The sequence below is a fragment of the Hylobates moloch genome, unplaced genomic scaffold (genome assembly GCF_009828535.3).
Source record: "Hylobates moloch isolate HMO894 unplaced genomic scaffold, HMol_V3 SCAFFOLD_15, whole genome shotgun sequence".
NCBI lineage: Eukaryota > Metazoa > Chordata > Mammalia > Primates > Hylobatidae > Hylobates > Hylobates moloch.
In genome coordinates, this window is record NW_026652290.1 from 13,106,802 (window position 1) to 13,134,420 (window position 27,619).

Genomic DNA, 27,619 nt, shown 5'->3' on the forward strand with positions numbered 1-27,619 from the left:
AAATTTGTCCCTCACAGCCCGCAGGAGAGACCAACTCTACTGACACCTTGACCTTGGATTTATAATTCTAGAACTGTGAGACAATAAATTTCCGTTGTTTAACCCACCCAGCTTGTGGTACTTTGTTACAGCAGCCATTGCAGATTTACACAGTACACTTGTCTGCCGTCTGCACTGGAGCACTACTCCTGAGTATAGAGGGAGAATGCTACTTATATATGTACACAGAGCTCTGAGGATGGGGCCTGTCATTTGAGAAATGCTCAAGAAATGTTTGCTGAGTGAAGGCAGAGATATTGGCCATCTCTACAACTGTAGAATCTCACGTAGGGCCTAGTATACAGTAAGGGCTAAATTATTGTTTACCATAAGATGACATAGCTTTGGATCCTGTAGGAGACATAAAGAAATATATGACACAATTCCTTCCTGCCTTCAAGAGTCTTTTGTGGTCATCAGAGTCCAGCTGTATCTGTACTCACAAGCCAATGGGAAACAAGTATGAGGCAGTACACAGAGCAGATTAGCAATATGTGCCATTGCATGCATTAAGGGGAGCAAATGCAAAGGGCAGTTGTGTTTCCTTTCAGTCTAGCTAAATATCAAGCTCTGTACTTGCAGGAGTTAAATCATGAAAACAATAGAGTCAACATTTAAACACCAAGTTCCTCAATCTGTGAAGGTTAGACTCTATTTTTATCTTGCCCATGTTCCCACATTGCTTAGAACATGACTAGTTTTTTGTTTGTGTAGTCAGTTTTCTACACTAGACTATAACTCCATGAGTTCAAGGGTAACATGTTTTCTTTTTTATTTTCCTGCCTTCATAGGATCTTAGACACAGCAAGGCATGCAAATGAGAATTAACAAATTCCTGCAGAATAAATGATGTTTGTGGGTTTATGTGTGTTCATATATGGAGGTGGGAAGTGGTTTGGAAAAGAGCACTTAAAATAAAAACATAAATGTGTATAATCTAGCTCAAGATAAGTGTTAAGTCAGAACATCTACATAAGTGTTAAGTTAAACATCCATTATGTTTTTTTTTTTTTTCTTTAGACAGGGTTTTTCTCTGTCATCCAGGCTGGTGTGCCGGGTGGCAGAGTGTGATCTGGCTCATGGCAGCCTTGAACTCCTGACCTCAAGTGATCCTCCCACCTGTCAGCCTCCTGAGTAGCTGGGACTACAGGCTCATGCCATCATGACTGGCTAATTTTTTTTTTTTTTGTAGAGATGGGATTTCACCATGTTGCTCAGGCTGGTTTCCAACTCCTGAGCTCAAGCTATCTGCCTGTTTCAGCCTGCCAAAGTGTTGGGATTACAGACATGAGCCACTGTGCCCGGTCCCAGTAGATGTTTACTTAGAACATCAATGGAAATTGCCTTAGTCCTACTGAAAAATCAATAGGTAAGAGACACATAAAGAAATAACTAAATGTAGACATCTATGTCCCTCACAGTTTTTATTATAGTATAGATGCATGTGAGGAATGTTACCTTTACCTGCTAGCTGTCTCAGTAATCAGCAAGAGATGCAATTGAAATTACTATAAATGGAAGACCTAGAATGGAGTGAATGTAAGAAACTGAAACTGATTTAGTATTGCACTCAGCACCTTATTCTGAGGTAGAAAGTCCAAAATTTTCTGTTCATGACCAACACATAATGCCTCAACATAAGCCAGAGATTTCTCAAAATGCAGCCTGTGGATCAGAAGTACCTGATGTGTTTATAAAAATGCAAATTCCAGGGCCACACCATAAACCTAGTATATTTTTGGAGGTGGGGCCAGGAATGTACATTTTCAATAAGCTGATTCTTACCCGCTTATAAGATTCTGACACACATTTAAGTTTGGGAATCACTGGTTGAAAGGGCAGTGCTAATGAGAACAAAGTCACAGATTTGATTCCAAATAGGCTAGGTAGGATCCATTGTCTAACACTGGCCATCCAACTTGTGTCATAAGGTTCTAAGGCGCTAAAGAGAGAGAGACAGAGAGTACATGTTTCCCCATCATTGCTACTGGGGAACACAAATAAATAAGTGCCTGTTCTTTACAAATGATGGGTATGTAGTGTGATCTTGCTATAAAAAGTCATGGCTCTACTTATTGGTAAGTTTCCCCTGGGAAACTGAACTAGCTTCCCTGGGTCTCAGTTGCCTCATTTGAAACATGAAACGCTGAAGTGAATGATCTTTAATGTCCTTTTCAGCTCTGAAGAATGAGAATTTTACATTTTTTTCTACTAAGCATATATAAATCTAGATCTTTTCACACAGCTTTATTTCCAGTATAAACCAAATACTTGAGAAAGCAAACCAAGGCATTTTGTAGGAAGAGTAAGAGCACTGGATTGGGAGTTAGGGAGCTTACACTGTAATCTTGGCTCAGTCATTAACTAGCTTGGTGGCATGGGACAAATTATTTAATGTCTCTGGGCTTCCTTTGCCTCACATGTAAATAAGTATTTTGTGGTAGACAATTTCCAAGTTCTCTTCCAGCATTTAGTTCCTGCAGGAGTGAAGATGAGGTAAAGACATTCTTAGATGAAAGAAAACTAAAAGAAACAATCACCAGCAGACCTGCTCTAACACAAATGCTAAAGAAAGATTTCAGATGGAAGGCAAATGCCACCAGAGGGAAACCTGGAACATCAGGAATGAAGGAAGGGCAACGGAAATGGTGAAAATATTGGTAGATATAACAGATTGTTTTTTCTCATCTTAAGTTTTACAAAATATACATAATAATTGAAGACAAAAATTATAGCATTATCTGATAGAGATTCAGTATACGGAGACATAATACATATGACCACTACAATACAAAGGGAAGAGGGTAAAGGGACTTGTATGTTGGTAAGAACTCTGCATTCCACTTGAAGTGGTAAAATATTAATTCCAAATAGCTGAGAAACATTAAGTGTATATGTTATAATTCCTAGATTATAATACTATACTGTACTAAGAGATATAATAAAATTAAAAACTATACTGAGAGACCTAATAAAAATAATAAATATATTGAAATGAAACACTAAAAATACCCAAATCATAAAAAAGAAAGCAGAAAAGGGGAAAGAAGAACAAAAATATAGGAAATAAATAGAAAACAAATTATAAACTGGTAGCCCTAAATGCAAACATACTGATAATTATATTAAATATAAATGGCCTAGACACACCAATTAAAAGACAGAGATTTTCAGAATGAATTAAAAAATAACTCAATGTTATGCCGCCTACAAGAAACCTGGTGTATATATGACCACTGGTAACTTAAAAATAAGAGGGTAGAAAATGACATACCAGGCAAACACTAATTAAAAGGAATCTGGCATAATTATATTAGTATTACTCAAAGTAGCAATCAAAAAGACAATTTACCAAGAAGTCATAATAATCCTAAATGTGTATGCCTCTAACAATAGAGCTTCAAAGTACATGAAGTAAAACTGATAAAACTGAAAGGATAAATGGGAAAATTCAACAATTATAGCTAAAGACTTTAGTGTTTCTTTTTCTGCCACTCATAGAGCAAGTAGACAGAATATCAGCAAGGATATAGAAGAACCGAAAAATACTATTGGCTAACTAAATCTAATTTAACATTCATAGGACACTTCACTCAAAAGCAGCCTAATACACATTATTTTTAAGCGTACATGACATTTACCAAGATGGACTATATCCTGTGTTATAAAACAAGCATTTAAATTTAAAATAATCAAATCATGCAAACTATGCTCTCTGCTCATAATAGAAATAGACTAGAAATAAATGACAGAGAGATATCTGGTAAATCTCCAAACATCTGAAAACATAAACATGTACTTACCACATGACCCAGTAATCCACTGCTAGGTATTTACTCAAATGAATTGAAAACTTATGTGTGCATAAAAACCTACTTATGAAAGTTTTATAGCAGCTTTATTAATAATTGCCAACATTAAGTAATGCATATGTCCTTCAATGGGCAAATAGATAAACTGTTGTACATCATACAATGGAATACTACTTAGAAACAACAAAGAACAAAATATGGGTATACATGACAGCATTGATGCATCTCAAAGGCATTATGCTGAGTGATAGAATCCAGTCTCAAAAGGTTACATATTGTATGATTACATTTATATGATAGCCTAGAAATGGAAAAGCTATGGTGACAGAGAATAGATCATTGGCTGCCAGGCATTAGGGACCATGATGAAGGTATGACTACAAAGGTACAGCATTAGGAAGTTGTTTTGGGTGATGGAACTATTCTATATCCTTATCACGATGGTGGTCATGTGAATCCATCCATGTGTTAAAACTGACAGAACTGTACATTTAAAAAAGGGCAACTTTATTGGCCCTATTATTCAATTATGTTAAAACAAAATAAAATAAAATAAAATAAAAAACAAAGGTTGCATACCTCCATCCAAAAGAATTTTGCCTGTAGTCTGGCTCATAATAGCAAATAATTGCACAAAAAAGTAAACATCCATCTATAGGAAAATATGTTAATTGTGGTATTATTATATAATGAGCAGTTAAAATGAAGGAAGTGCAACTGTATTTTCTCATCAAAGATACATCTTTAGGTTGTAAGAAACCATGAATATGGCGTGTGTGTGTGTGTGTGTGTGTGTGTGTGTAGCAGTATGATACTATTTAGATAACCTTCAAAACTGGCAAACTAGCCAGGCACAGTGGCTTACACCTATTACTCCAGCACTATGGGAGGCCAAGGAGAGAGGATCACTTGAGGCCAGGAGTTTGAGACCAGCCTGGGCAACATAATAGGACCCCTCTCTACAAAAAAATTTAAAAATTAGTCAGGTGCAATGGTGTTCATCTGTAGTCCTAGCTACATGGGAGATTGAGGCAGGAGGATCTCTTGAGCCCAGGAGTTTGAAGTTACAGTGAGCTATGATCATGCAACTGCACTCCAGTGCCTGGAGACCCTGTCTCTGAAAAAGAAACAAAAAATTGGCAAAATTATAAAAACATGCATGAGAACAATGAATACTGTCTTAGTCAGACTGCTGCTATAACAAATATACCATAGATTGGGTGGCTTAAATAAAAGAAATTTATTTTTCACAGTACTGGAGACTGAAAAGTCCAACATCAAGGTGCTGGCAGATCCAGTGTCTGATGGGGACACTCTCCCTGGCAGATAGCCCTTTTTTCATTGTATCCTCACATGTTGAAGAAAGAGTGAGCATTGGTCCTTTCATCCCCTAATAAGGGCACTAATCCCATTTAAGAGGGCCCCATCCTCATACTCTAATTACCCCTTGGTATGATTTGGATGTTTGACCCCTCCAAATCTCATGTGGAAATTTTATCCCCATTGTTGGAGGTGGGGCCTAATGGGAGGTGTTTGTGTAATGGGAGCATATCCTTCATGAATATATTAATGTCTGAGAGGGTAAGGAAGACTGTTCTCATTCTATTAGTTTCCATGAGAGCTGGTTGTTAAAAAAGAGCCTGGCATCTCCCTCCCCTCTCTCTTTTGCTTCCTCTCCCTAGCCATGTAATCTCTGCACACACTGGCTCCTTTTCACCTTCTGCCATGAGTGGAAGCAACCTGAAGCCCTCACCAGAAGCAGATGTTGGTGCCATACTTCTTGTATAGTCTGCAGAACTGTGAGCCAAATAAACTTCTTTTCTTTATAAACTACCCAGCTTCAAGTATTTCTTTACAGCAACACTGAAATACTGAGACACCTCCCAAAGACCCTACCCCTTAATACCATCAAACTGGGGATTTAACATATGAATTTGAGGAGAACACAGATATTCAGTTCTTAGCAAACACCAAATTCAGCATAGTGATTACATATGGAATTAAAGTGAGAAAAAAGTGCTTGTTGAAGATTATACATGGGGCTTCAGCAGTAACTGAAATGATTTCTTAGAAAAAAGATCTGAAGCATATATTACAAAATGTTAAAATCTGACAAAGTTGGGTAGTGCTATACGGATGTTGGTCACATTATTCTCTATCACATGACTCATTCTCTTTACTTTTCATATTTACAATATTTATTAAAAATCTGACTTGATTCATTTTGTGACCTCACATCCTAGACTATTCTAGGTTTTTAAAGGGACAATTGAAAGAAAGCACTGGGCTTTGATATTAAGGTGAAGCAGGTTAATAAGGAGCAGCAAAGAAATTTGCTCTATTTTATTTTGAAGGAGATACATGGTAGAGGGCAAGGAATATGTGTAAGAGCAATTTCAACTTAAATTAACTGAATTTATATTTTAAAAGGGGAAGGAATTCACAGATTTTATGTGTGGCTGCTTTCAGACTGTGCAATTCATCCGAACAGAACTCTTGCATATATTATGTGATCTTTACATGCCAGACTGAACAACAACAGATGTGTTTTCCTTGTTTCAGTTTTTACTACCTTGACAGTACAGCTATTCTTAGAAGGTGGGAAACTGGGACTTCTTGGGTCTTTAGAATGTCATGTCTTAAAGTATCATAACTGTTTTCTAGCAACTCCTAATCCACTGTATGAATTCACAGCTAGCGGGTGAGACAAACATTAAACAAATGTAACACAAATAAATATCTTGGTCTGGCTCAAAGTTCAGTGTCAGAACATCGATACAGCTAAAATAAATAGAAATGACTCCAAAAAGCTTTCAAAATTAACATAGGTCTTCACTCAGTAATTTTTGAGGGACTGGAAGAGGAGAATTACATTATGGAGGTATACAATTATTAGTATTCCTTTCTAAACATCCATAATACATGTCTCTCTCTTCACAAAGTTCAGGCTTTGTAATCTCCTTTTCCTTTTTACCCTCTCACCCCAATTCCCATAAACTCCTCCCGACTCATGCCTGTTCTCTTCTCTTTATTTCATCCCACTTGAGTCCTTTCATACATAGGGCAATAGGCTCCATTCTTAATGGCTTCCGTCTCCCTCTCCATTCCCAATGCAGTTCAGCCTGACGGAGATCTATTAGCTGGCTGAGTAATTAAAGGACTCTTCTGTCTTGGAAGGAGAATTTCAAATATTTATGTTTTTATGATATTTTAGTTCTGACAAATGAAGAATCATAAAATTATAAGTTACAGTGGGGACAGATACAATGACATCATCTTAACTCTCTTCATGCTGCTTTTGTTTTTTAAATTTGGAAGCAAGGATGAAAGGTGTAAAAGATGATTAATCATTTTAGAAATAGATACGTGACTACAGCCTAAGTCTGTGGTGAACCAGTCATGCTCTCTTCCGTTCTCTGGGTTAGACTAAGTCCTACATTTCACAACCTTCCACTGTGTTCACTTGATAACTAGGAAAAGGCAAATGGACCCCATGGCTTCTACACTCTCCCTCTGTTCTTCCACAGATGTTGCTGGCCGTATTTTATGAACTGGAAATCTGGACTTAGGGTCAAACTCATGAAACAGGGTATTAAAAATCATGAGTCATCTATCCCAGAAGAGTCAGGAACTATAGTTGCCATAACTGGGCACATATGCTAAGCCCTCACTTCCCTTCGATGTTCTAGATGCAGTCTTAGAAGGAGAAGTCAGTGGACACAACCGGAGCCCATGGTATCAGGTCTGGACAAACCAGTTTCAAAGCTGAGTGCTCAGTTTTGCAAAGGAAGGCAGTAACTCTGACTAGCAGCAGTAGAATCTAAGCAGACAGAGGACCCGGTAGCACCATATCTTCATGATGTATTTATTTTTAATTCTACAAATAATACATGAATATTCTCTCTTTGTAAAATATTTGGACAGTAGACAAAATTTTAGAGTAATAAGTGAAAGTCTCCCTTTCTTCTTCCTCTTCCCTATCTGATTTTCTTCCCCACAGGTAACCATTGTTGGTTTGATATGACTCCTTCCAACGCTACATATACTCAAGTAGCTTTGCCTCTACCTTAATAGTAATCAGATAAATGCAAATTAAAACAATTGACAATAGATCATTTGTTTCTTATCACATTTTCATTGCAAAAAAAAAGTGAACAAAATATCCAGAATTGACTAGGACTTGGGGAAGAAATTGTAAATTGAAGAAACTGTTCTGGAAGTTAATTTGGTAATGTAAATGCATACAGACTTTATATCTGTCAGGATCCAGTTAGGAGATGAAAAGCATACCAATTATTTGAAAAGGAAAAATTTAATAAGAATTATTAACTAGTAAAAGTGATAAGACATCTACTTGTAAAAGGGATCTAGAAGTAGCAGCTGCAAAAAAAAAAAAATAAAATAAAGAAGCTGCTACATCTAAGCTGAGGAAAAGTGGATCTAAGGACTAGGAGGGTTCCCCTACCCTTAAGCCAAGGCTGAAGTTTAGACCTCATTGTAGAGCGCATGTTTACCACTGGAAAAACTTTCTGGATAGCAGGCCATGTTGATCTGTCAAAGAGCCCATGGGAAGGGCTACAGATGCCTGAGGCCATAGTCAGAGCTACTTTGGAAACAACCACAGAGTGGTGGTGGTGGGGAGTGTGACTTGATAGTGTGGTTGGAGCTAGTTGGTGAAGGCTGCAGGGCTCCCATGCTGAAATAAAATTGAGGACTGGGACCCAGAGAAGTGTCTTCTTGCCACTACTGCCTTGCAGAGTTCCTCCAGCGCCCTCTATTGACAAAGCCTATTATTGTGACAACTGGTAAAGGAGAAATGTCTAGAGGGTCCAGCTCCAGTTTCATAAAGCCGAACAGAGAAAGGTAGGTTTGGAACTGAGAGGCAACAAATTCGTAACTGGTACAGACTTTGACTTCTGAATTCCATTGATAAAAATCTGAGGAAATCATTAAAGTCGTATGTAAATATTTAGATAAAAAATGGTTATTACAGTATAGAAAAAATGGAAATAACTGTAATGTTTGAAAATTGAAAACTGAGCAAAATAATGGTTCATCTATAAGATGAAGCTATATTTATTTATTTTCATAAAAAGATGTTTATATCACTAGATGGAAAAGATGTGTTAATAACAATCATATCATTACCCATTAAAAACATATTTATATATATATTTCTATGTATGCATCGATTAAAACTTTGAGAAGTCTTTCTTCTTTTTTTTTTTTTGAGATGGAGTCTCACTCTGTTGTTCAGGCTGGAGTGCAATGGCGCGATCTTGGCTCACTGCAATCTCTGCCTCCCGGGTTCATGCCATTCTCCTGCCTCAGACTCCCGAGTAGCTGGGACTACAGGTGCCCGCCACCATGCTCAGCTGTTTGTTATTTTTTTAATTTTTTTATTTTCAGTATTGACGGGTTTTCACTGTGGTAGCCAGGATGGTCTCGATCTCCTGACTTTGTGATTCACATGCCTCAGCCTTCCAAAGTGCTGGGATTACAGGCGTGAGCCACCACACCCAGCCTGTTTGGTGTGTCATACACCAGCTCCTTGGTAAAATATCTGAGTTACAATCGTTCAATAAATATTTACTGAATAAATATATTAGCTTCCTCAGGCTACTGTAACAAATTGCTATGAAGTTGCCATAAGCAACCAGACATGTGCTCTTCCAGAATTCTGGATGCCAGGAGTCTGAAATCAGAACACTTGTCATTATATATAGGGCCTACAAGATAATCCAGACTTGTCTCATTTTGAGATCCTTAACATAATTACATTTGTCTTTGCAAAGACCCTTTTCCCAAATAAGGTTACATTTACAAGTTTTGGGTGGATGTATCTTTTGGAAGGTGAGGTGAGGGATGAGTACCACTCAACCCATTGCATGCATAAATAAATATATGGCAACATTTTGCATTGGTTTCTTTGGGTGGTGGGATTTATGAATAATCTGAATTTTCTTTTTCCTTTTTTTACTTACTAGTATTTTATGATTTTTAGGCAAAGATCTTTACACTACTTTAGAAATAAAAGGAAAGTAAAAATGTACTTGGCATATGAAAACTGAGAGACTACATTCAAAAATGCTGATTTGGTCATCTTGAAGTTATGATTGAACCCATGGTTCACAAGCTCCAAGTAGTTGTGTGCACTACAGAGAAGGAAACAGTAAGAGAAAATAAAGAGCCTCAGGATGAGGGCAAAGTCATCACACAGAAACCTAAGTTAATTTATGTTCTATGGGTAAGCTACAGACCTCCCAGCCGAAAGCTGACACACGGAAGCTGATAACCAGAAATCCACGCTTAGCCTTCTGGGCATCTCTGAATTGAGCAAACTTGTGGTCTGCATAACACTTGCCATTTAGGACAGCAGTTTGGAATCTTCCTGCACTCCGGACCTCCTCTTCCCCTTCCTTTTTGTGTTATGATTCATTGATGAATTTTTAGAAGGTGCTGCTCCATTAAAATAGGAAGGTCTGTGACGTCAAAAGATCTGAAGATAAAAGGCATTTTAAAAGGCTGTCATCTTCTTTCTTTTATTTAAAGAGGCAATCTTTTCAAAAGGAAAGACAGAAAAACATTGGAATTACGGCATACTCATTTTTTTATTTCTCTTAAAGCAGTAGATATTTTATTTCCAGTCTCTTTTGGGGACTAGCCTTTTTTAAAATTAATTAATTAATTTATTTATTCCAAAACCCGAAGTTTAAACCTCTGTCTTAAAACATGGCCGAATATCAAGTGTTGGAGTCAAGATTCTAATGTCATCTGAGAAAAAACACAAATGTCATCTGGGTAGAAGATAATTAAAAAAATAGATTAATTAAAAATAATAACCACCTATTAATCAAAGAAAAAGAGCATGCATTATGATCTTTAAAAAGAGTTATCTGATTTCAGATTGACACCTATTAACTGTGATGTTAACATGTTAAAATATCAGTGAAATGAGTGGATAAATAACTGAAATATAAAAGTACATGATAATTTTTAAACTAGAACAGGGGTTGGCAAATCTTTTCTGTTAAGGGACAGATAATAAATATTCTAGGTTTTGTAGGCCAAATGGTTTCTGTTGCAGTGACTCAACTCTGTTCTTGTACTACAAAAGCAGCCATAGAGAGTATTTAAACTAATGGGCAGGAATGTGTGCCAATAAAACTTTATATATAAAACAGATGAGTGGTCAGATTTAGCTTGTGGGTGGTAGTTTGCTGACCTCCAAAGAGAACATCAGAGGTTTTCAATAGTACACCAATAATAGTGGCTCTCTGAAATTGAGGAAAGCAGATTTTTATCTGCTTTGTTGCTTTTCTTATAAGAAGGAAATGCCAACATATTTGCAGGTATTCATGCTTTGCTTGAGAGATTAATTTGTGCTAAGTGATGATTGATATAAAAGGAAGGAAGAGAAAATGAACCTTTATCTTTGTGAAATAAATGGTTGGATTCTCAGAAACAAGGACCTTTTCAATGAATTCTGTTGACAATACTCTTGGCCATTATGTTCTGGGAACATATTTAATACCTGCCTTATAAATTAATCTTATTATATTGAGCTTTTGCCATATGGAGTTATGTGTTGAATGATTGTGATTTATACCATACTATAGCTGAATCTGGACAGTATTCGGTAACGATGCACACAAAGGGCCTCAAATGCATTCCTTTACTTGTGATGTTGTTAATTCATTCTTACTCATTTTTCCTACATATTTGATTGCAAGATAAAACTTAAATTGAAAGTAAGACAACAGAAATGGACATTTTGGAAGGACTGTTGATGGAGTATGGTTTTATTCTGGGTTAAGAGAGATAAAAACCCAGAGAGGACTGAGCACATGAATTGGAAAGTGAACTGCTTTCAGTAAGAACATCTGTGTCTGATAGTTTTGGTAAGTTGAAGAAATCATTAACCTACCTCTTCACTTTGAAAGTAAATGATTTTATACATATTTAATCAAATCAAATAATACATGTTAACTTGTACAGCCTCTTAATATCCAGCTGGGTTTTCTGGCAAGAAGATGCTGAAACAGAGTTAGGTCGTCAAAAGATTAACTGGGCAGAAGGAACTATCTGCCTGTGATGCAGGTCTGATGGGCTCTATCAGCCCGATGGAGAGCTCTGGAACAAAGAGGGCCTGTTAGAGAAGTCCAGTTTTGGGTGGAAGTTTTGTGCCATGCATTGTTCACTCATTGGCAGAGCTGCACTGAGAAGTGATCTTCACTTACCGTGTTACTCAGTGATTGGCCAGGAGCTAGCCCAAGAATAGTATGACCTTAAAACGGAGGTAGACCATGATGGAGGCTGTCAACCAATGACAGCTGGAGGCTGTCAACCAATCCCACTCCTTTCAGATAGGCAGTGAGTCCTTTCTTGACTCACACTTCTTGTAGCTAGGAACCTGAGCAGGCCATCTCTAGGTCTGACACATCGTTCTTTCTGTCTCTTCCTTCCAAGTCTCATTGGCTGACTTCTCTCCCTCTGCTTTTTGCATTGAGGTTCTCCAGAAATTGGTGCTTATTTTCCTCCCCATTGTATAGATTATTTCTGGAAGATCTCTTCCACTTCCATGGCTCTAACGTGACCTCTTATCCTCTGTGGGGATTACCTATAAACAGATAGTGATTTAATGTATCATTTAGGATTGTACTTTGGGGGATAAAACATAAAACCCAAATAAAACTTGACATGTAAAACAAGTCTGGAGGTGCTCAGTCCAGGGTTGGTACGGAGGCTCCACAGTAATTAGGAATCAAGGGTCCTCTTATCTTTCTGCTCTATTTTCCTGCTATATGGTTTCCATCTTCAAGGTCACATCATGGCCAAAATGGCTGCTGGAGCTCCAGCTATCACATTCTTGACCTCAGCAGAAGAAAAAAGGAAGAGTGAGAGGGCAAAGAGTCTACCTCCCATTTGAGTTACACTAGTTCAAGTAGTTTTCTTAAAAGTCCCACACAGCATTCCTACTTAACATTAACGAACAGAACATAGTCACATAGCTACATCTAGTTACTAGGGAAACTAAGAAACATATATATATATATTTTTTAACATTCTAGCCTCTGCAGGAGAGGAAAGCATGCAAGAAGAGGTTTGGGATGGGTATTGAGCATGTACATCCCAGTATCTTTCACACTCCCAAACCTGTGTTTCCAAATCTTTCTTCTGAGTTTTGGAAACATATATTTCCCTGGCTACTAGATATTTCCACCTGTATGTTACATGGGCAACTCAATTTGAACATGTGCTAAACTGGACTCCAGTATATTGACCCACAATAATTACAATCTTCCCATTTATACAATTATGCCATTAACTACTTGGTCAACCTACGTTCTCATTTTATGCTTTTCTGTTTCCCTCAATTTCCATACTCAATCTTATGAATTCTCTCCTAATTATTTTTCAAAAATATCCTTTCCCCTCCATTGCCACTTTCAGAGTCTTTGTTCAGGACCTCATGATTTTCTGACTAGAGAATTTTTATTTTGCTTTACGAATCTCAGTCTTGAACATTCTGATCCATCCTTCATAACGTTGCTGAAGCTATTTTTGCAAAACACGAATCTGATCATCTTTGTCCACAGCTAAGAGTCTTACACCATCTACACTATTAAGGCCAAGCTCTTTCAGAAGGCATCTTTCATGATCTGACAACTACTTCTACTTTGGCTTTATCATTGGCCACGTCTTACTGTGTACTGTGTGTTTCATCCATGCCATTGTGAAATGGCCAGAACACCCAGGCAGAACTAAGCCATATGAAGACAAATCTGAAATTCTGTCTGTCTCACCTATCTGTACTATACCCCCTACTTTGGAGCTCTTGGAACTCATGTCCTTTTAACAAAGCTCAATGGGGTTCTTCATCTTAATGAAAATGATAAAAGCCTTCTTGATGTTAGGCGAAAACTGATGAGTTGGATTTGCATATGTTGCATTAAGCTGATGGTATGAAATCCAGGTGGAAACAATGGTGCCCTGAGAGTCTAGGAGGTGGGGAAGTTTGGAAATAAAGATTTTCATAAGGCCAGCATAGACCTCACAATATATTCTGTGAAAATGGATGGCAGAAAGTTTCAGAGGAATGCTTCAATGTATTTGGTTGCAAATAATACAAACTTAGCCAATAGTTCCCTACTTATATCTATACCTGTTGTCATTCCAGTATGTGTGTAGTTGTAACATTGACTTGGCAGTTCCAGATGTCAGGACACAGCACTGGCTTCCATATTCTTCTTGGCCTTTTCTCATGGTGGCAGGATGATGCAGCTCAATGCTTTATGTTTTTAATGTGGGAATATCTCAAGAAGAAAGGGAAGGGCAGGAAGAAATGTTTTTTTTCTCATTATGTGCCTTTTATAGGGAGTCAAATATTTCCCAAGACCCTCTTGGAGGTCTTCCTTTTACCATTGAGCATAAATGGGCCATGTGCCTGCCCTTACATCAATCGCTGCCAAAGGGGAAGAGTCTCCCATGATTGGGGCTGATCAGTTGTTGATAGACGGTGAGAATGGCAACTGAAAGTGCCTGCCACAGAGTTCACCAAGACTTAGGATTGAACCACAGTTTTAAAAGAAAGAACATGAGGCTAAGGTCAGAACATGATCAACAATGTCACATGTAGCAAAGATGTCAAGACAAATGAGGACTGAAGAAAGACTGAGGAGTGACAATGAAGAAATTGTTCTTGAACTCTAACAGCAATTATTTCAGTTGAGTGATTAGGCTGAAAGCAGAAGGTCAGGGAGCTATGGAGAAATCCAACAGTGTGGAAATACAGGTAGAACATGTGGGGTGATGTTTTTAGTTTTCTGAGAGTGAAGAGAAGGTGAGTGAAAGGGTAAGATAGCTAGAGGTGGGAGGGGACTGCAAATAAAGTGAGAAATGAGAGGTTTTTTTTTTTTTCAAGGCAGGGAAGCCTGGTGATATGATTTGGCTGTGTCCCCACCCAAATTTCATCTTGAATTGTAGTTCCCACAATCCCCACATGTTGTGGGAGGGACTAGGTGGAGATAATTGAATCATGGGGGCAGTTACCTCCATGCTGTTCTTGTGATAGTGAGTTCTCACGAGATCTGATGTTTTTATAAGGGGATTTTCCCCCTTTTGCTTGGCACTTCTCCTCGCTGCTGCCATATGAAGAAGGATGTGTTTGCTTCCCCTTCCACCATGATTGTAAGTTTCCTGAGGGCTCCCAAGCCATACTGAATTGTGAGCCAATTAAACTTTTTCAATCTCAGGTATGTCCTTATAGCAGCATGATAATGGACACATATATTTGGCTATGTTTAAAGGTAGGGGGGAAGGAATCAGTGGAGAAAAATAGATAGAAAGGATGTAAGAGGAATGGAGAAAAGTGGATATACTAGGTACTATGGGGGATAGAAGAGAGGAAGACAGGCATACAATCCAAGGCTGGAGGGAAGGATGGATAAAGGTAGGTTTGCCTGTATTTTGAAAGCATAACAAAAGAAATACAAAGGCTTAAAATAGCATTTAGAGAATCAGGAGGCCTGGTCATCTGTGGAATTTATTAAGAAGTAAAAGAGGAGAGGAGAGGTAGAGGAAAAGAATAGGTTAGAAGTGACAGATTAAAATGAGAGGAGAAGATCTATAAAATCAAGAATGGGGAACATTCTCCAAGTTTAGAATAGGAACTAGAAAAAGTAAACAAACCCCAAACAAAAACACAAGTCCTGGGAAATTAAATTTAATGACCAAAGAGAAAGGAAGCCAGAAGCCTATAAATTTCTGTGAGAAGGGCAGGGTTACAGATGAAGAGAAATTTGACATGGAAAATCCATTTTTGGCTTTTCCCAACCTCATGCTGTTTGTGAAATAAATGATGTTTCTCAAGCCTTAAATGTTTCAATTTCCTGAGTTGAAAGATGCCATGTTACTGTTATACTATTTATAAAGTAAGGCTTTGTTTGCTCAATCTTACTCAGGATGAGAAAATGGAAAATATGCCTCTGGGATAGAATTCAAGTCAGTTAAATTGAGACACCTATAGCATATGCGTAATATGTATGAGATGTTAGGTTTGAGATGACCTAAAAAACAACATCCTTCCAACCTGCCTCAATTGGAATGTGTTGAAAAATAGACATAAGAATCAAACAGATGTAGATAAAAATATCCCTTTTGTTACTCATAAAGCTCTATATCATAGGGCATAGCTTAGATCTAGCCAAGAGGCTTGCATGCACTACCCTGAGTCAAATTTATATCCGTCCCCCAAACTGGAGGCCTTTTATGCAGGAATAATCCTGTCGCAATTACAGACATCTCAGTATATCCTCATTTGTTCTTTCCGGATGGCCAAGAACAAATGAAGATATACTGAGAAAGCAGGTTTCCTATAGGTGGCTGGATTTTCAAGGAGAGATCGGGGGGTGCTAAGTTAAGCAAACTCAGATCCTTTCGCCAAACTCATGAATCAGATAAGTCACCTCTTCTTCTCTGGGCAGAGTCACTGAGGAAGGCAGGGAGAGTCCTGCAGTCTAGCTCTAACTGACGTCCTTCCCATGGCTTGCAGGCAGATGAAGTTTCCTCCCCAAAACGAGGAATTGTATCAGGGACAAGGGCACAGGATATATAAAGATAAAGAACATGGCCAGGCATGGTGGCTCATGTCTGTAATCCTAGCACTTTGGGAGGCCGAGGCAGGAGGATCACCTGAGGTCAGGAGTTTGAGACCAGCCTGGCCAACATGATGAAATCACATCTCTACTAAAAATACAAAAATTAGCCAGGCATGGTGGTGGGTGCCTGTAATCCCAGCTACTTGGGAGGCTGAGGCAGAAGAATTGCTTGAACCCAGGAGGCAGAGGTTGCAGTGAGTGAGATCACATCACTGCATTCCAGCTTGGGCCACAAAATGAGATTCTGTCAAAAAAAAAAAAAAAAAAAAAAAAGAACATGCCTGAAGATCCAAGGAACTTATAAGCTAGCATGAAAGAGAGGAAATGGCATGAATAGCAATACAGACATGCAAACATTAGGGCAGGTGGTAGTCAGCGAAGGGTGAGGGAAATTGAAGAAACTGAAGTTGTAAGGGACCGGAACGTGAAGACCGTCATAAGATTTACCAGGGAATTTGATCTTTATTAGACAAGCAATAGGAAACCATGGGAGGTTTCTGAGCAGGGGAGTGAGAAACTGAGTATCAGAAAGCAGTGTGTAGGATGGGTTAGAATGGAGGAAGGGCTTGAGGCAAGAGGAAATGAAGACCTGAATAAGGCAGTATTCAAGAGAAATGTTGGAGATAGAAACCATGGAAGGTTAGATATGAAGTATCAAAGGACATGGGGGAGTTAAAGGACATTCCAAGGCAATGTTTGTTTCAGGATATATGGAGTTTGGTAGGTTGGAAATATCTGTGCTTTTTTTTTTTTTTTCAAGACTGTTAGAAGCAAACAAACCCACATAGACAAAAACAAATAGATGAGCATTTACTATGGGGTGAGCCCTGTCCTAGGGTACAGAGATAGCAGCAGAGAGGTCCGACCTGGTCCTGGTCCTCATACAGCTTACAAGTGATCCAAACTGTTCTCATTTGTGAGTGACAGGGCCTCAACTCTCATCCACGCAGTGTCCTAGATACTTAGGAAATATCTCCAAGGGGATGGGCCCAGAAACAGATCTCTCTCCTGCATTCACCACATTGCATATGTTACACCCATACTCTGCCTCCGGCTTCCCTTTGTTCTATTCCCATTGCACAAAAAACCAGTGCTCACGAGACCATCAATGTCGCACGCAAGGGTGCGACTCAGGTTAGGGCTTTGTGTATACTTTGTGTTATGCCTTGTCTCCTGCACTCATCAAGTTTCTCTTCTATTGTCCAGAGTTTCACAGCAGCTGTCATGGCTTGTCTCTAATGTCTTCACTCCATATTCTGGAGCTCCAAGGGACCTGGTGAGGTGGACGGTGCACAGACATTGCTTCATTCCCATTCATGTGTCCTTCATCACTTCTTTTGGTCCATTCCCTAATTGTGTGTGTGTGTGTGTGTGTGTGTGTGTGTGTGTGTGTGTGTGTGTTGTGTGTGTGTGTGTGTGTGTGTGTGTGTGTGTGTGTGTGTGTGTGTGAGAGAGAGAGAGAGAGGTGTGATCTATACTAGCAGCTGACAGCTCCAAACACTTTGCTACTTAAGCAACTGCAACCAAATACAATGATTGTTTAGTGAGGGAAGGTAAAGAGCATTACAAGGGCAGATTGTACTGGTGATAAGAGTCTAGAGCAGAGATTCCTAAACTTTTGGGATTCACAGAGGCCTTAGTGTTTTAGCAATTCTTTTACAGTGCCCCATGGCAAAATAAATACCTAAGAGTTCCATTTATTAAGTAGTTAGGTCCTGATATTTTAATAAATTTTCATGTCCTAACAATTTAGTAGCTGCTTAAAAAGATACACAGGGCACACTGTAGAATGAAAACATGTATTTATTTTATTCTTAAAGACCATGGTTACTTCCTAGTAACATGTGCATGCCTGTTGGGCACTGCACAGCTTCTCGAACCTTGGAAGCAGATTGGACGTTGCCACCCTCATTTCTTTTTCCACACTGATTTTCATGTGGTACTCGCTTTTTAGATCACATCTACCACCCCAAAGCCAACTTCGCCAAAATATGACACCATCAAAAGGAATGTAGTGACTTCATGTGGAAACTGTTAGGCACCTCTGACTAGGAATTCTCCCAGTGTTCCACAGATGCCAGCCATCATTGTGTTTTCCTTGAAGATTTAAAATATCCCAGAATGCTCCATGTGAGTTTAAAACAATGCCCTGGGGCACCTTAATGTGTTGAGATGGGTGGTCAGGGAAGGCCTTTTTAGTGAAAGAACATTTGAATCAAGATGTTACCTATGAGAAAGGATAGTTGATGCAAAAGAGTGCCTGTAAGAGCCTTCTTAACAGGGCAATAGCATTTATGAAGAAATCTTCTTTATGAAGGAATGTGGTGAGTTTGAACAGTGTATCTGCATTTCTAGAGCACTTATCACTATCTGATTTTATATTTCTATATATCTAGAAATCTATATCAGTATGTACCATATATACATTTATGAATATTACAGACAACATATACTATATATTCTATGTCTTTATTATAAATTAATCTATCCACCTGTCATTCTATTATCTATCTATCTATCTATCTATCTATCTATCTATCTATCTATCTATCTACCTACCTACCTACCTACCTACCTACCTACCTACCTATCTGTGAAGACACACACATGCAATCATTTCCTTGCTGTTGCAGGGGATAAGAAAGGGAGTTCACTGGGCATGAGTCACATGGTGTCTTGCCCAGGCTGTGAAGCCTGGATTTGTAGCAGAATGAATTAGCATGGTTTTGGAATTTCCTCCAGCAATGTTTGACAATCCAGGAGCAGAAACAAAGAAAATGGATGATTGGCTTGATTCAGGGTCAAGAATTGGCAAAATAGATGTGGCAGAAAATCAAGAGGTTTGAAGCTGTGAAGATTTGGAATGTTCATTGCCTTCACCTCCAAGCATGATTTACACGATGGCTTGGGGGAGCCGTTATTGGCAGGGAGGCCTTTGTGGCTCTAACTATGGTTCTTTGCAGCCAGTTGCCTGTCTTCCCCATAGCTGCCCAAAGTCACCCACAGATCCGAGGTTGCAACTGCTCCTTCTGACTTTATGTCAGCATGGGAAGTGTGGCCTCACTCTGGACAAAGACTTCCAGGTCCCTGGGATTTATCTCACTCCTTCAAAGGATCACACTAGTAGATTTTTCTGAGAGCAACAGCATGAAAAATAAGCTTTTCCTTGACTTGCCAGTTTTGGTTTAAAGCACCAACAACTTGACAAAGCTTAATTCCAAATGCTTTATTTTTTTGTCCATATACATATATTTTTACATATTATGGTAAGCAGCTTCTAAAAGGGCTCTCAGTGACCTCTGCCTCCTGGTTTTCATGCCCTCGTGGAATAAAAGTGTGAGATGAACCTAGTGACTTATATCTAATAGAATAATGGCAAAAGTAATGGCGTGTCACTTCAGAGATTAAGTTACAAAAAACTGTGACTTTTCTCTTATTTGCCCTCTCTTGCTCCCTCACTTACTCATTTACATAAAGCCATCTGCTGTGTGTGACCTGCCCTCTGCAGAAGGCCATGGAGCAAAGAAATGATGGTCACCTCTGGCCAACAGCCAGTGAGGATCTGAAGCTGTCAATCCAACAAACCAGAAAGAACTGAATCCTGCCAACAACCAGTGAGCTGGGAAATAGACTCTTCCCCAGTCAAGTCTTGGGATGACCCCAGCCCCAGGTAACACCTCCATAGCAGCGTGTGGGTGATTCTAGGGCAGAGTCTAAGTTGTGCCTGAATTCTTGACCAACAAACACTGTAAATAATTAATGGTGTTTTAATCCTTTAAGTCATGGGATAATTTGTTACGTAGCAATAGAGAATGAATATACAAACGTCACAAACTGTAAGATGCCATTAATGGTAAGATACCTTTTATTTTATGTTCTCTAAATAAGAAACACTCATGCCAATATGATCTGTCATAAGATGGATAGCACACTGTTGATTTTAATACATAGCTGAATTTCAGAGATGTGTGAAAAAAATGTGCATCTTACAATCAGTGACACTACGGTAGTTATAATCATCACATACATCAATTTTATATAATGTATTTTCCTAATTTTTTTTTTGAGACAGGGTCTCACTCTGTCACCAGGTTGGAGTTCAGTGGCTTAATCATGGCTCACTGCAACCTCTGCCTCCCACGCTCAAGTCATTCTCCCATCTCAGCCTTCTGAGTAGCTGGCACTACAGGTGCTCACCACCATGCCTGGCTAATTTTTGTATTTTTTTGCAGAGACAGGGTTTCACCATGTTGCCCAGGCTGGTTTTGAACTCCTGAGCTGAAGCGATCCACCCACCTTGGCCTTCCAAAGTGCTAGGATAATAGGCACGAGCCACCGCGCCAGGCTCCTGGATGTTTTATTATGGACATAGTCCAAGGCTGTATGTCATCTTTATCCCATCCATTTTTTAAAGAGGCAATACAAACACATGACAAAAAATTTCAAATAGTACATGTCCATGATATTATTTCTACCAGTTTTTATATACTTCCGGGAATAGTCTGTGCACACTCAAGCATCCCTCTTCCCTTGTTTTCTCTTCTCTTTGTTTTTTCTCTTTTAACACAGTTGGTAGCACACTAAGTGCATTGTTCTGCACCTTGTGCTTTTCAGTTAACAATGTATCTTGGTAATAGTTTCATAATACTTTGTAAAGATCCTCTTCAATATTGAGGCTGAGAAGTCTGACTTTAGCATTTCCTCCACCATTTTTTCCCTCTAAAATATTATTATTATTATTATTATTATTATTTTGAGTTGGAGTCTTGCTCTGTCGCCCAGGCTGGAGTGCCATGGCACAATCTTGGCTCACTGCAACCTCCGCCTCCTGGATTCAAGCAATTCTCTTGCCTCAGCCTCCTGAGTAGCTGGGATTACAGGCGTGTGCCACCACACCTGGCTAATTTTTGTATTTTTAGTGGAGAGGGGGTTTCACCATTTTGGTCAGGCTGGTCTCAAACTCCTGACCTTGTGATCCACCCACCTCGGCCTCCCAAAGTGCTGGGATTACAGGCATGAGCCACCAGACTCGGCCTCTAAAATCTTTTTAAGATCTTTTATTTATTCATGATTTGTAAAGTTCTGTGATGATTTAGCTCTATTTTTGCTTCTGATGCTGGCTTCCTCGTATATTCTTTCAATCTACAGGCTGCTAGCTTTTACTCCTGTATGTATGTGTATAAATGTGTGTGTGTGTGTGTGTGTGTGTGTGTATTTTTCTTTACCTGTTGTTTTCTGTTTGTCTGGAACGGAAACTTCTATTCCTATTGTTTGACTGTTAGGTTTTCTGGGTTAATCTTTCTCTCATGTCTTGCTTTTGCCCATAATTTTTATTTCCTGATCTCTATTTGCTATCTTTGCGGGAAGGAAACTGGGATGAACTTTATATTCATGGAAAGATAAAGTTCCATGGACATTTTTACTTTGTGTGCTCTAGCTTTATTTTTTAAGAGCTCTTCTTTCCTCACTGATTAATAAATTCTTGTTTTATGGATACATTATCTTCTCATAGCTCTCCAAGGATGACATTTAGCACAAATCCCTTCCTTCTTTTCTTTTTTCCTTCCTTCCTTCCTTCCTTCCTTCCTTCCTTCCTTCCTTCCTTCCTCCCTCCTTTCCTCCCTCCCTCTCTCTTTTTCTTTCTTTCTTTCTTTCTTTCTTTTTCGTTCTTTCTTTCTTTCTTTTCTTTCTTTCTCTTTCTTTTTCTTCTTTCTTTCTCTCTCTCTCTCTCTTTCTGTCTCTCTCTTTCTTTCTTTCTTTTTCTCTCCTTTCTCCCTTTCTGTCTCTGTCTTTCTCTTTCTTCCTCCCTTTCTCTTTCCTTTCTAAAAAATTAACCCAAACTTTAGGCATATTGAGAAATAATGTGGGAAAAGAGGTAAGGCAGATGAAAGATCAAGAAACCACTTTTATTAAACAATTGAAGACTCAGGTAGAGGATGCAGTTTAGTCTAAGAGTCCAGTGGGCCTGCAAACTCAACCCCAGAACTGGGAGACTTAGGCAGCCAATCACAGGCAATGCTGAACTGGGACAGGACTCCTCCCATGGTACGACTGTTCTCACTGAGGGGTAGAAAAAAAACATGCTCTGTCTTGGAAAGACTCACTCCCGGGAGGAAAGGGTGGAGCTGAACTAAGTCTGACTGGTTCTTTCTCCCAGACTCACCTTTGCTGCCCTGTGGGAGAGGCTAGTGGCAGGGTGGGCAAGGCCAGAGTGTGTTCTGCGTCCGTGTGGAGGGAAACATGGGAAGCTGGTAAGTCTCCCTGCCAACCTCTCCTTGGGGTGGAGGGTCAGTGCCTGGTTTCTGGCACTCTGTGTGTGGGAGTAGGTGAAGGCGCTGACTGTTATAAATATTGAATTCCATCTTAGCCTCCAGGGTTGCTCTTGTGTCCCCCACCCACACTCCGTGATATCAGATGTCCCCAGTTTATGAGTTTCTCTGACGCCCTGTGGTGGGGAGAGGCAGGTCTATTCTCAGCCCTCTGCTTTTATTCACAGCTTTCTCTGCCCTGCTAAAGAAGTCACTCCCTCTGCTGTGTTTCTCATTCCTCAAAACTGTTGATCTTTCCCATTCAGGACATCCCTTGTCCTGATGTCTCTGTTTGTGAGAATATATATATTTTTTTCTCCTTTACTGTGGAAAGAGATGCATTAAAGCATGAGCTTTAAGTTCTTACACTTGCTTTGCCATATACTAACTATGTGACTTTGGACAAGTTAGTCAACCTCTCTTTGCCTTAGATTCTTCAATTGTAAAATGGATTGTTATAAGGCTGAAAAGTGACAACACATGTAAAGTGCCCAGATTAATGTCTGGCACCCAGAGAACATTCAGTAAATATTAGTCATCATCATTACCATCTCAGCATCTTCTTAGTGGAGTTTTGGGAAGGGTAGGATGTAAATATGAGTGTTCTGTTAATATCACCAAATTTCTACATCAACTTCTCCAGGGCCTGCAGCCCACAGGCCACATGTGGCCCAGGATGGCTTTGAATGCAGCCCAACACATTCATAAACATTCTTAAAATTCAACAAAATTCATAAACATTCTTAAAACGTTACGAGATTTGTGCATGGACTTTTTTTTTTTTTTCAGTAGCTCATCAAGTAATGTTAGTGTTAGTGTAGTTTATGTGTGGTCCAAGACAATTCTTTTTCTTCCAATGTGGCCCAGGGAAGCCAAAAGATTGAACATCCCTGTATCTACACGGTCTTCGTAGCTTTTGTTTTTATGGGTACTTTGTCCACACTGTAATTTCCATGGAGGAGAGGTCTATCTTTTTCTTATTCTTTATTATATCCATAGCACTTGGCAAACACATGACCTATGGTGTGTACTCAGACAATATTTGTGGGGTGAATCAATGAAAACAAATTCGCTCATAACATTTCTTGTAGGAGACAATATTGTATTGGTAATCAAAAACATGGGCTTTTAAATGACACTGTTTGGGTTTGAACTATGGCTGGGTCATTCACTGATAGTGCAACCTTGAACACTTTCTTAATTTCTCTACCCTTCAATGTCCTCACCTGTAAACTGAGGATAAAAATTGTACCTGCCTCATAAGGGTAATATGAGGACTAACAGCAATAAACTGTGTGAAGCATTTAGCATCATGCCTGGCACATAGTAATTGCTCAATGAACATTAGCTTCGATGATTGGTGTTGTTTTTGTAATTGTTTATTGCCTATATGCCACTCACTGGGTTAGGCGCAAGTATATACATCACTTACTGAGGCCCTATGATTTGCTGTATACTGTATTTAATACTGTACACAGTAGTACTTCCTTATCTTTTCTTGTTTTCTGAGACAGGGTCTCACTCTATTACCCAGGCGGGAGTGCAGTGGTGTGATCTCTGCTTACTGCAGTCCCTGCCTCCTGGGCTTGAGCTATCCTCCTATGTCAGCCCTCTGGGTAGCTGAGACCACAGGCACACATCACTATGCCTGGCTAGTTTTTGTATTTTTTGTAGAGATGGGGTTTCATCATGTTACCCAGGCTGATCTTGAACTCCTGAGCTCGTGTGATCTGCCCGCTTCGGCCTCCTAAAGTGCTGGGATTACAGGTGTGAGCCACCGTGCCCGGCTAATTTTTTGTATTTTTAATAGAGACGGGGTTTCACCGTGTTAGCCAGGATGGTCTCGATCTCCTGACCTCGTGATCCACCCGCCTCGGCCTCCCAAAGTGCTGGGATTACAGGCGTGAGCCACCACGCCCGGCTTGTAGTAGTTTCTAGAGTCAGATACTGTGTGTGGTTTCTATAGTCAGTGGATTTGAATTCAACCCTGCCATTCAGACCTCCGCTGAATAACTTAGAACAAGTTAGTTAATCTTATTGAGCCTCACTATTAATATTTGTAGAATAGGGTAATGATAAACCTACCTATAGGGTAGTTATGAGGCAAACCATGTAAAGCCCTTAGCACAGAGCTTAGCACATAGTACATGCTCAGTAAATATTAGCTATGATGATGATGATGTTGACAACAACAATTATGGTGGCAGTGACAATGATAAAAAAACCATAATAATTACAGTGGTGACAGGAATGATAGAGGTGACAACAGCGATGATTGCGTCCATGACAGTGTTGATAAGGGTGTCGGTGATGCCGGCAATGAGGATGACCATACTGACCTGAGAGGCAGGAGCATGAAGGAGTTATGTGCTTTGGTTGTAGAGTCAGAGGAACCTGGAGCCGAGTACCTGTTCTGTCTTAACTAGATGTGTGACTTTAAGGAAGCAATTTTATCTAATTAAATTTTGGCATCCTCTTCTGTAAAAACAATCATTGTTTCACAGGGCTGTTGGGAAGTTTAAAAGAAAGTTATATATCATTCCTTAAAGATGCCTATTTTTCATATTTTAACATCTCTGAAATTAGAAATGCATCTTGCAGTTACTGTCAGCCAGGCAGAACTAAATTTGTTTTAATTTTTAATTTTTGTGGGTACATGGTAGGCATCTATATTTGTGGGATGCACGAGATATTTTGATATAGGCATGCAATGTGAACATTCAGACTGAATTTTTCTTTCTCTTATATTTTCTTTCTCATTAAGACACAAGAGTAATTCTATGACAGTCACTAAATATAAGTATAAAATAGTATTCTCAATAACTAGAAAATAAAACCTCAAACTGGAGTGCAGTGGCGCAATCTCGGCTCACTGCAGGCTCCGCCCCCCGGGGTTCACGCCATTCTCCTGCCTCAGCCTCCTGCGTAGCTGGGACTACAGGCGCCCGCCACCTCGCCCGGCTAATTTTTTGTATTTTTAGTAGAGACGGGGTTTCACCATGTTAGCCAGGATGGTCTCGATCTCCTGACCTCGTGATCCGCCCGCCTCGGCCTCCCAAAGTGCTGGGATTACAGGCGTGAGCCACCACGCCCGGCCTATTTACTTTTTAAAGGTACAAAAAATAACAGTTTGTCCTTCAGGTGATAGAATTTTAGTTTTGATGAAAAATAGTAACACGTTTTGAACACCACACAGTGCAATAGTTATCTCCTTCATCCGGTTTTGTCCCATTTTGCTGTAATAAGATTTACACAAACTAAGAAAAGTATATACCTATAGTAGCTAGTCTTCAGAGGGTCCCTTGTGATCTCTGCCTTCTGGTTCTCAAACCGTTGTGTAATCCCCTTCCACTCTGAACAGGTATGATTTGTGTCTCGTATTGCAGAGAAGGCAGAGCGCGACTTCTGAGGCCTGGGATCCAAACATTGCTGCATCCCTTTTACTCTTTTTTTTTTGAGATGGAGTTTCACTCTTGTTGCCCAGGCTGGAATGCAGTGGCATGATCTCGGCTCATGGCAACCTCTGCCTCCTGGGTTCGAGTGATTCTCCTGCCTCAGCCTCCCGAGTAGCTGTGATTACAGGCATGCGCCACCACACCCGCTAATTTTGTATTTTTAGTAGAGACGGGTTTCTCTGTGTTGGTCAGGCTGGTCTCGAATTCCCAAACTCAGGTGATCCACCCGCCTCAGCCTCCCAAAGTGTTGGGATTACAGGCATGAGCCACCGTGCCCAGCCCCTTACTCTTTAAATCCCTCACTCTGGGAAAACCAGCCACTGTGTCACGAAGACACTCAAGCAGTCCTAAGCAGGAGGTACACATGGTGAGGAACTGAGTCCTCTTGCCAACAGCCAGTGAGGATGTGAGGCGTCCTGCCGACAGCCATGGGAGTGGCCGCCGTAGAAGTGGGCATTCCAGCCCCTGCCTCCCCACCCTCCACTGACATCCTGGTTGTAATTTTATGAGAGACACTGCTTCCGAGCCTTTCTAGTTGAGTCACCAACCCTGACTCACTCATCACACATTCTATGCATGTAACAAAATATCACACGTACCCCATAAATCCATAAAATATTGTATATCAATAAAAAAGTATTTTAAACATGAAACTGTGGTCACTTCTCCAAGATGAATACATGCTTCACCAAATGAGATTTTTTTTTTTAAGTGAAGGGATCCAGTTAAAAGCAGAAAGAGGTTAAGAAAAATAAGATAGGCCAGGCACTGTGGCTCACTCCTGTAATCTCAGCACTTCGGGAGGCCGAGGTGGGCAGATCACAAGATCAGGAGTTCAAGACCAGCCTGGCCAACATGGTTAAACCCTGTCTCTACTAAAAATACAAAAAAATTTAACCGGGCGCAATGGCGTGCGCCTGTAGTCCCAGCTACTCAGGAGGTTGAGGCAGGAGAATCGCTTGAACCTGGGAGGCAGAGATTGCAGTGAGCCAAGATTCACTGTACTCCAGCCTGGGTGACAGAGTGAGACTCCGTCTCAAAAAAAAAAAAAAAACCCAAAAGTCGGCTGTGGAGGTCCCTCTGCATACGAAGGGTAGGACCCCAATGGTTCTGTTTCATTGTGTGTGTGTGTGTGTGTGTGTGTGTGTGTGTGTGTGTGTTTTCAAAGTTGGCAATTATGGAGTCTTCCCACTGATTCAAACTAATAATTCACCATCTCTCAGTAGTACAAACTTGATGTGGAGTTAAAAGTCATGTCAATCATGTATATCGTATTAAAATCTAATAAAAGTGAACACTGAAATTTTTAAAAATAACACCACGATGGAAAATTTGACTGAAGACAG